The sequence below is a fragment of the Echeneis naucrates genome, chromosome 2 (genome assembly GCF_900963305.1).
Source record: "Echeneis naucrates chromosome 2, fEcheNa1.1, whole genome shotgun sequence".
NCBI classification, from domain to species: domain Eukaryota; kingdom Metazoa; phylum Chordata; class Actinopteri; order Carangiformes; family Echeneidae; genus Echeneis; species Echeneis naucrates.
The window spans coordinates 17,052,140-17,059,460 of record NC_042512.1 but is presented as its reverse complement, the minus strand read 5'-3'; positions in this window follow the sequence as shown (position 1 = coordinate 17,059,460).

The window sequence follows — 7,321 nt, the reverse complement described above, 5'->3', positions numbered from 1 at the left end:
GCTGCCGCAATGCACTCCGCACTTCCGGCTCAGCATTTCAAATTAAGGGTCGAGCACTCCAAACAATGAATATTTACAGGCTGAAAGTCACTTCCTGTTTGTTTTAGAAAACCACAGGCATTAATTATGGAAAGTAAGTTAAGTGAGATGTCTGAGTTGACTGAACTGATAGAACAAGCAATAATAATAATTGCTGACACTTCTTATATTTGTGATGAATAGTGTCACATATTTGTTTTTTTTTTTAAATACATAGACTAAAATCTAATATCTATTAGCTAAATGCTTCCCCAGCCTAAAGCCACTTATCTTGAAGATTTTCAAATTTCATGTTATTTTCCTCAAATTCCTCAAACAGGCTGAGCTGAATGCTTTTATTCTGAATGCAAAATTGGAGCAGTTTCCGGTCTGTTCCTGATGAACTGAGGCCAATGTGACTGTGGGGGAGAGAGGGAGGGGGAAATGGGGGGGGGGGGGGTAGCCCCTGCTTGGAGAGGAGAGAGGGGGAAATTCTTGTGTTTTTGGTATGCGATTACCCAGCGGAGAACCCATGACTGAGGGGGAGGAGGGGGGAGGAAGAGGAGGAAGGCTGGGGTTGAGTTTAGGATACATTCCTGCTCTCCCTCTTTAAGTTGACCACATTATTGGAGCAGCTGACATGTTGCTTCCTCACATGACACACATAAGTTCCCAGCTGATGCATTACAACTGGACAAAGTGGTCAGATGAGCTCAGTGTGATACTTCAGGAAAGCTACACATCGACTCAGCCAAAGTGTCGCTGTGATACCTCAGAGGTGTGACAAGCAACGCCGAACTCTGACCTGAAGTGTGACTTGACAAACAACACTCTTGTGATGGTCATTTAATGTGCACACTGCAACTACCCTTCCTCCACCTTAATGTGACTAAATCCTTTTCACATACAGGACAAGTAAAGTTAGCAGCTGTCAGACTGATGGTAAATAGACGCTGCGTTGTGTTTATTGAGCTGCCCAGCTGTTCTTCATTTAGCTGAGCTCCTTAGCTTAAAATATTCTGATTCCGATGAAGCGGAAGGCAAAGACGACTGCTGGCTAGTTGTGTTTCTTGGGGAGAAGATGTTCATTTCTAGCTGATTTTCAAGATTCACTGCGTCTAAAAATTTATGTATTGGTTGCTTTAGCGTTTAGAAAATTAAATGATATAACAGAGGAAAAAAAAAGGTGCTCTCCCAAAAACGTAAGTCCAACATCCTCTGCCTGAAAAGGTGAAATTACTTACTCTGATAAAAATGGTTTCCATCGCACTCAGGTGGTCAGACACAGACGCACACACACCAGCTCAAACTCAAACTTCAGCAACACACTGACATTACATCTGACACATTAAAATGGAGCTTGCCAGATTTGCATAAAACCAGCGAAGCTCTGCTTGTTCATCAGCATCTGTCTAAATCATAATCGCCCACTCGTTAACGACAATTACTATAATGGACTGATTGTGGGATTATACCACCAAAGTGGTTTTAGGACACATCTGCATAATTGTTCTTAGCATATATGCGCCTGTGGGCTCCTGGCTGCCATTAGCTGGTGCAGAGTGATTGAGGAGCCGTTTGATGCTTGAAGAACAACAGCGTATTGTGTGCCAGCTCTGTGGGTGTTTGGAGTGTTTTAAGTGTGCGTCCAGAGTCCGCACTGCGTGGAAAATATTAGATTTGTTCTCTCCTGTCGCAGGGACCGAGCAGCTGAATGACAATCACTGCAGCGATTTCACACTTTGGGGTCAAGCTGGGGGGCTCTTGAGCAAGGCACTGAGCCGCCAACCTCCAGTGATGAGCAGCAGCTTGAATGGTTTGAAGCAGGATAACCAACATCATGCTGATGGTGAATGAAGGTTTATAAATGGAGTTGAGGCCCGTCATCCTCTGTGAATCTAATCAAACCGAGCATTAGTTAGTGACGTGATGATCCCGGCGACGGTCTTCAGATATTACAGGTCACCTCGTGCATCGTTCCTCTAAGTTTGAACCTAATTACCTTTTATTTTGTCAAATACGAAAACATTAAGACTTTAAAGCTCTCATTTGCCTCTTTGCAAAACAAAGAATTGTCCTGCGTCCAGCTTTTGTCACAAATCAGATCTGTGAAACTTGTGTCATGTGATCAACAGATGGACACACACATCTGTAGTGCATGGGGGACTGTAGCAGCGTGAGCCAGATCAACAGCTGAACGCAGCTTTCCTCTCACAGTCCCTGTTTAAACATGCAGTGAGGCTTTAAGGTGGTGGGGGGGGGGGGGCTGAGCTGAGCAGTACTGAGGAAATCTGTTGAACTCTTCCCTCCAGGAAAAGTGCAAATATCTTAATCAGATTCTATCGTGGAAAATTGAGTCAGCACAGAGGAAGTTATCATCTGTGCCGGTGTGTAATGACACCTGAAACCATCACGGAGGCCGCTGTTACTTCATCTCCTCCTCGTCCTACTCATTGCTCATCCCTTGAAAACAGGCCAACATCCCACACACGAAATCATGCTCCTCTCGCTCCCTCCTTTTCTCCGAGCGGCACTCTGTGCTAATTACTCTTGGTTTCCATGGCAATGGGTAGCACCTCCTCTTCTCGTTATCTTGGATAGCCCATTGCAAACATGCCTCGCATCACATCGCTTGACTGAGGCAACACTTTATGCTGTCGAGTAGATAGATTTTATCTGGCAGCTCACTAACAGACAGCCGTTCGCCAAGAATTGGGAACAAAGAAATGTCCATCTTCTCTTTCCTGAAAGGAATAATCCATCTTGATAGACTGTTGTCCATGTGTGATATAACGTGCATTTATCTGATGAAGTATTGGATTTGTTGGTTTTTATCTTAAATTGTTATGAACTATATTTCCTAGAATGCCTTTCACCAGCTGGCTATGGTGTGTGTGGATGAAGAGCGATAATCACAGCAGCAGTACTGTTATAGTGAACGCAGTAAGTTGATTTAAATATGTCTTTTAATTGACCTCTTACTATCAGCAAGGGGCCACTTTTGGAGAATGTGACGAAAAAGTGTTGAACGCTTTAGAAAAATATTTTCTAAGGGAAGGTTTTGCTGACTAATTGAGTTACAGAACAAGATTTCCATTACTGATTGAAGTCAAAGTCAGGCATCATGTTGTTATAATTATTTACAGTATTATGGGTTCAGGATGTTGCACATTGGGCCTCATGGAAATGAGTTACTTTGACATAATCACAGGTTTCTGTATATAGAGATGAAACGTGTGAACAGTGGAACAGGTGAGCAGGGACGGTAATTACAAGGGGGAGAAAGAACGCTGCGGTGCGTTCAACGACTTGGTGTGTTTGCAACTTTGGGCCCGACCTGAGAGCAGGGCGGAGGGGGCCGAGCGTCAGTGATTACCACGGTGCTCAGCTCATTACTCATTAAACACTCAGGAATGTGCAGTTTCTCTGTCTGGCTGAATGGAGCTAGGATTTGTCTCAAATTTTCAATTCAAGGAATTTTCAATCGGCTTCCTGATAATTTTATTTTCTATTTTTTTTTTTTTGTGGTAAAATAAACAAGCAGGGATTTATTATATTTAACTTTCAGCAAGTTGAGGACAATAAACAGCATCAGTTCTTTACCTTACACCACCTGTGCTCATAAATATCAGTAAAGCCATCTGTTTAGGGTTTGAAGTGAAACACCCGTACTTATTCTCAGTATTAACTTTCTAACACTTACATGCAGTTTAGTTGTGTTGCACAGAATAAAAAGTGGGTCTACCCCTCCTCTTTGCACGTGCCTTAATACCACATTATCCTCCTGGGTTTTATGAATGGGCAGCAGGAAGCTCTGCCATTGGCTGAACGTGACAACCAATCAGGGAGTATCACTTGCAACAGAGGTGGGAGTGGATGAATGGACGAGTCAGACATTTTTAGAGGTCAGGACCTGGTGTGTGTTTGTGTGTGTCTGTAGGTCTGTGTGTGTGTGTGTGTGTCTGTGCTCGTGCCACTTACTTGGTTTATTGCAGACATCTATACATAGCGGTGGGAAACGCAGGCAGACAATCGGCCCAGTTAAAATTAGCAGTCAGGGCCACCTGTCTGTTTCTCACAAAGGCGGAAATGAGTGAGCAGGCAGGGCAGAGATGGAGGGAACAGGGAGGAAGGAAAGGGGGGAAAGAGGGACGGGGGGGGGGGGGCATTGATCACTCTGCTGGTTGAACTCCTTCTCTTGCGCTTTCTCCCCTTTTTTTCCTCACTCCTCACACAGGGAGACATTGTTAGGCAGTCTGGGTTCGAGCCGGGGGGGGGGCTGGGGGGTATGGCGGGTCCGGGCCAGGCAGAGTTCACATACCTCTCTGCTGGAACGCCGCCAGACTTCACAGACTATATAGGTGGATAATATAGGGAGAGGAGAGTTTCAGGATTGTTCCAACTTTTTATTTATTTTTAACAATTAGAGCCTACAGAACACCTTTTTGTTCTCTGCCACCTACGCCCCCTCCCCTCTCTTTAACTTGAATCACAAAACTCATGTTTCCTGCCTTTGTCGTTTCAGACAGCCAACAGGAAGTCTTCGTCTTCTTAACTGACATGCACATTAAAACTGGCATCTTATTTCCTAGAATCCACACCCACACTCGGTTTTGTTCCTGTGTGTCTCCGCCAAAGTAAAAGAGTTTGTGGGTGGGGAGTCAAATTTTTTTGGGAGAAAAAAACAGCAAAATAAAGTACATGTCAGCAACGCTTCGCGGCCACCGAAGAATTCAGCTCTCATTGCAACTTTCAAATGTGTTAAAGTCTTAAATATTAAAAGCTGGACACTTAATTTCCTGTGGGAACAAATTCAGCTGATCTCCCGTCCTATGTGCAGCTTCACAGTCAGACTCCCTCATATAAATAAAGTGATTCTCACGCCAATGCTTTTCTTTTCCAGGACTGCCTTCAGACTTTGACCAAGAAGGAAAAAAGACGAAGGAAAGTCCTCCACCGTCTGTCTGTGTGTGTGTGTGTCAGGCAAAATGGATGCTGCAGGAACCCGGCTCAGACGGCCATCTTGGTTTTCAGCGCGGGAGCAAGAGGAGCAGCACTGTGCAGAAAGGCACTGAGGAAATTGTGGAGAAATGGCACAATTTTTAGATATTTGTTTCCCAACATTCACCTCAAACTCTTTTCAATCTGTCAGCTGCCATTGTTCTGCTGTTTGGATTGTCTGAATTGTAGGAGCCTTCGATGATTTATGTGAATTTTCCTGCAAAGCTCTTGTATGAACAGCTGTAGACGAAATCATCGTAATTAGCCAAAACATTTAAAGTTAAAACAAAGAGTGAGCAGACACACTGGCACTGACGCATAACCGCTCCAAAATGTTCCACAGTCAGTTTCTGTCTACATTTTTATGAAAATTCATGAAATAGATGTTTCAGTCAGCACCTCGATGACCTTTTGTAGATCCTCACTGGGAGGATAGAAACAGGAAGAGCAGCTGCTGCAGTAACAACACAGGAAATGATCATTTCTGTTCAAAGGTGCAAACGTGGCAACAAAGTTCATGTCTGTACAGTTTACCTTCCTGTACTTTACATTCAACAGGTTTCTGCACCATTGTTGACACATTGAAGGACTTCTCTGTATTAGAGCTGCTAAAGAATTTGAAAGTGATTATTTTTGGCTTCTTCACAGAATGTATTATATCAATAATGACATACCTGATGTGCCCGGGGCAGCTCCTTGTTAGTGGTGTTCTCTCGGCATCATTTCCTTTCTTGGCTGACACGTGAACATCAGACAGGCGGCCATTTTGGCTCTGACTGGAGCTGCAGAGCCGGGGGGACCCAGCGGTTGCTCAGTAGTCAGTGTAGATCCTGTGGGGCTGGCAGCAGCTACATCTGGCTACTGGGTCTCTGCTGGCAGCCGTGTCACTCAGGGCCGCAACGGGATTCACTTTGCTCTGTAAAATGTTTTGAACCTAGATTAGTTTGTTGCTGTCTAACATTGTTTTCCCATGTACAGTTCACATCGCCCCCCTTGTCATCGTCTGTTATTTCAAAGAAATGTCCCGACTGCCAACCCACCGTGAAGAGAGATGACTCCAGCAGTTGATCTCCGTCTGGGACGGCAGGTAGTTTGGACAATATAAAATAAAATAACGCCAGACTGAGTGAGTCCTGGACCTGGCATACAGTGTAGGAATCTGTGTGTGTCAGTCTACAGCTACATTGTCTGCTGGGTTTCAGGGCTATACTCACGTTGTGTCTCAAACATTTCCCGTGAATCTTTGCTGTAAATAATTACTTTGAAGACTGTTATTGAGTCCAAAAGCATGGATAATTTGACAACTTTGTGTTTATTGACTCATCATAAAACATTCTTCAAACAATAAAACAATTTTAAATGTCCGTTTCTGTACAATGCTTGCTAAGCAATTTTATTTATATATAGAAAATGTAAGAGGAGTTGTGTTAAAATGACAAAACTCCTTCAAATTTAATGGCAGGTATTCTGGAAAAAATAACAGCATTCCATCGACAAATATTTTCAAGCAATAAATATGTATTTATAAATAGTTTAAATTTACATCAAGATTAGAAACAACAAAACAAAAATCACAAATTAAACTTTATTCCATAAGTCTATGTGCAACCCATTTTCTTTGTGACTTGGCTAGTAAGTTTTATTTATTTTTTTTTATTTTTTTATTATTTTTTTACCTAAGAAACAAAAACAAACCCATCAGTTTTGAAAACAAGACATAAAACATAAAAGCTGTTAAAAAAAAAAAAAAAAAAAAAAAAAAGGAAAGAAGGAAAAAGAAGAAGAAACTCACCTAAACTCTTCACATTACAAATTTTTTTGGGGGAGATTTTGCTGTCCAAAGATTCTTAAAATTACTATCTACCATAGAAAATGACCAGTTAGGCTAGTGCTCCTTATAAGGAAAAACAGAAGAAAATTTTGGGGAAAATCTATAAATCAAAGCAAACATTTCATCCTGTTACCAGAATAGAAAAAGAAGGGGAGAGGGGTTGTCAAGTCAGTAGTCTTTTACGGGTGATGTTGCCAGTTGCGACAGTTAACAAGTATCTACAAAACATTTTTATTACGCATTAAAGAATCCCACTCCTCCCCCTCGCCCCCGTTCCCAACCGTTTTTGATTAAGTCCTCCATTAAAACAGGGCCGAACCATTGTCATTAGAGGGGGCTGGGAGAACGCTGGGAGGGAGATGAGAGAAACGAGTCCTGTGAGCGAGCTCGGTGGCACCCCCCTCTGGAAGGGCCGGGCCCCAGCACTTCAAACAGGTTGCATAGACAGACACTCAGCCTCCAGCCGTCGCC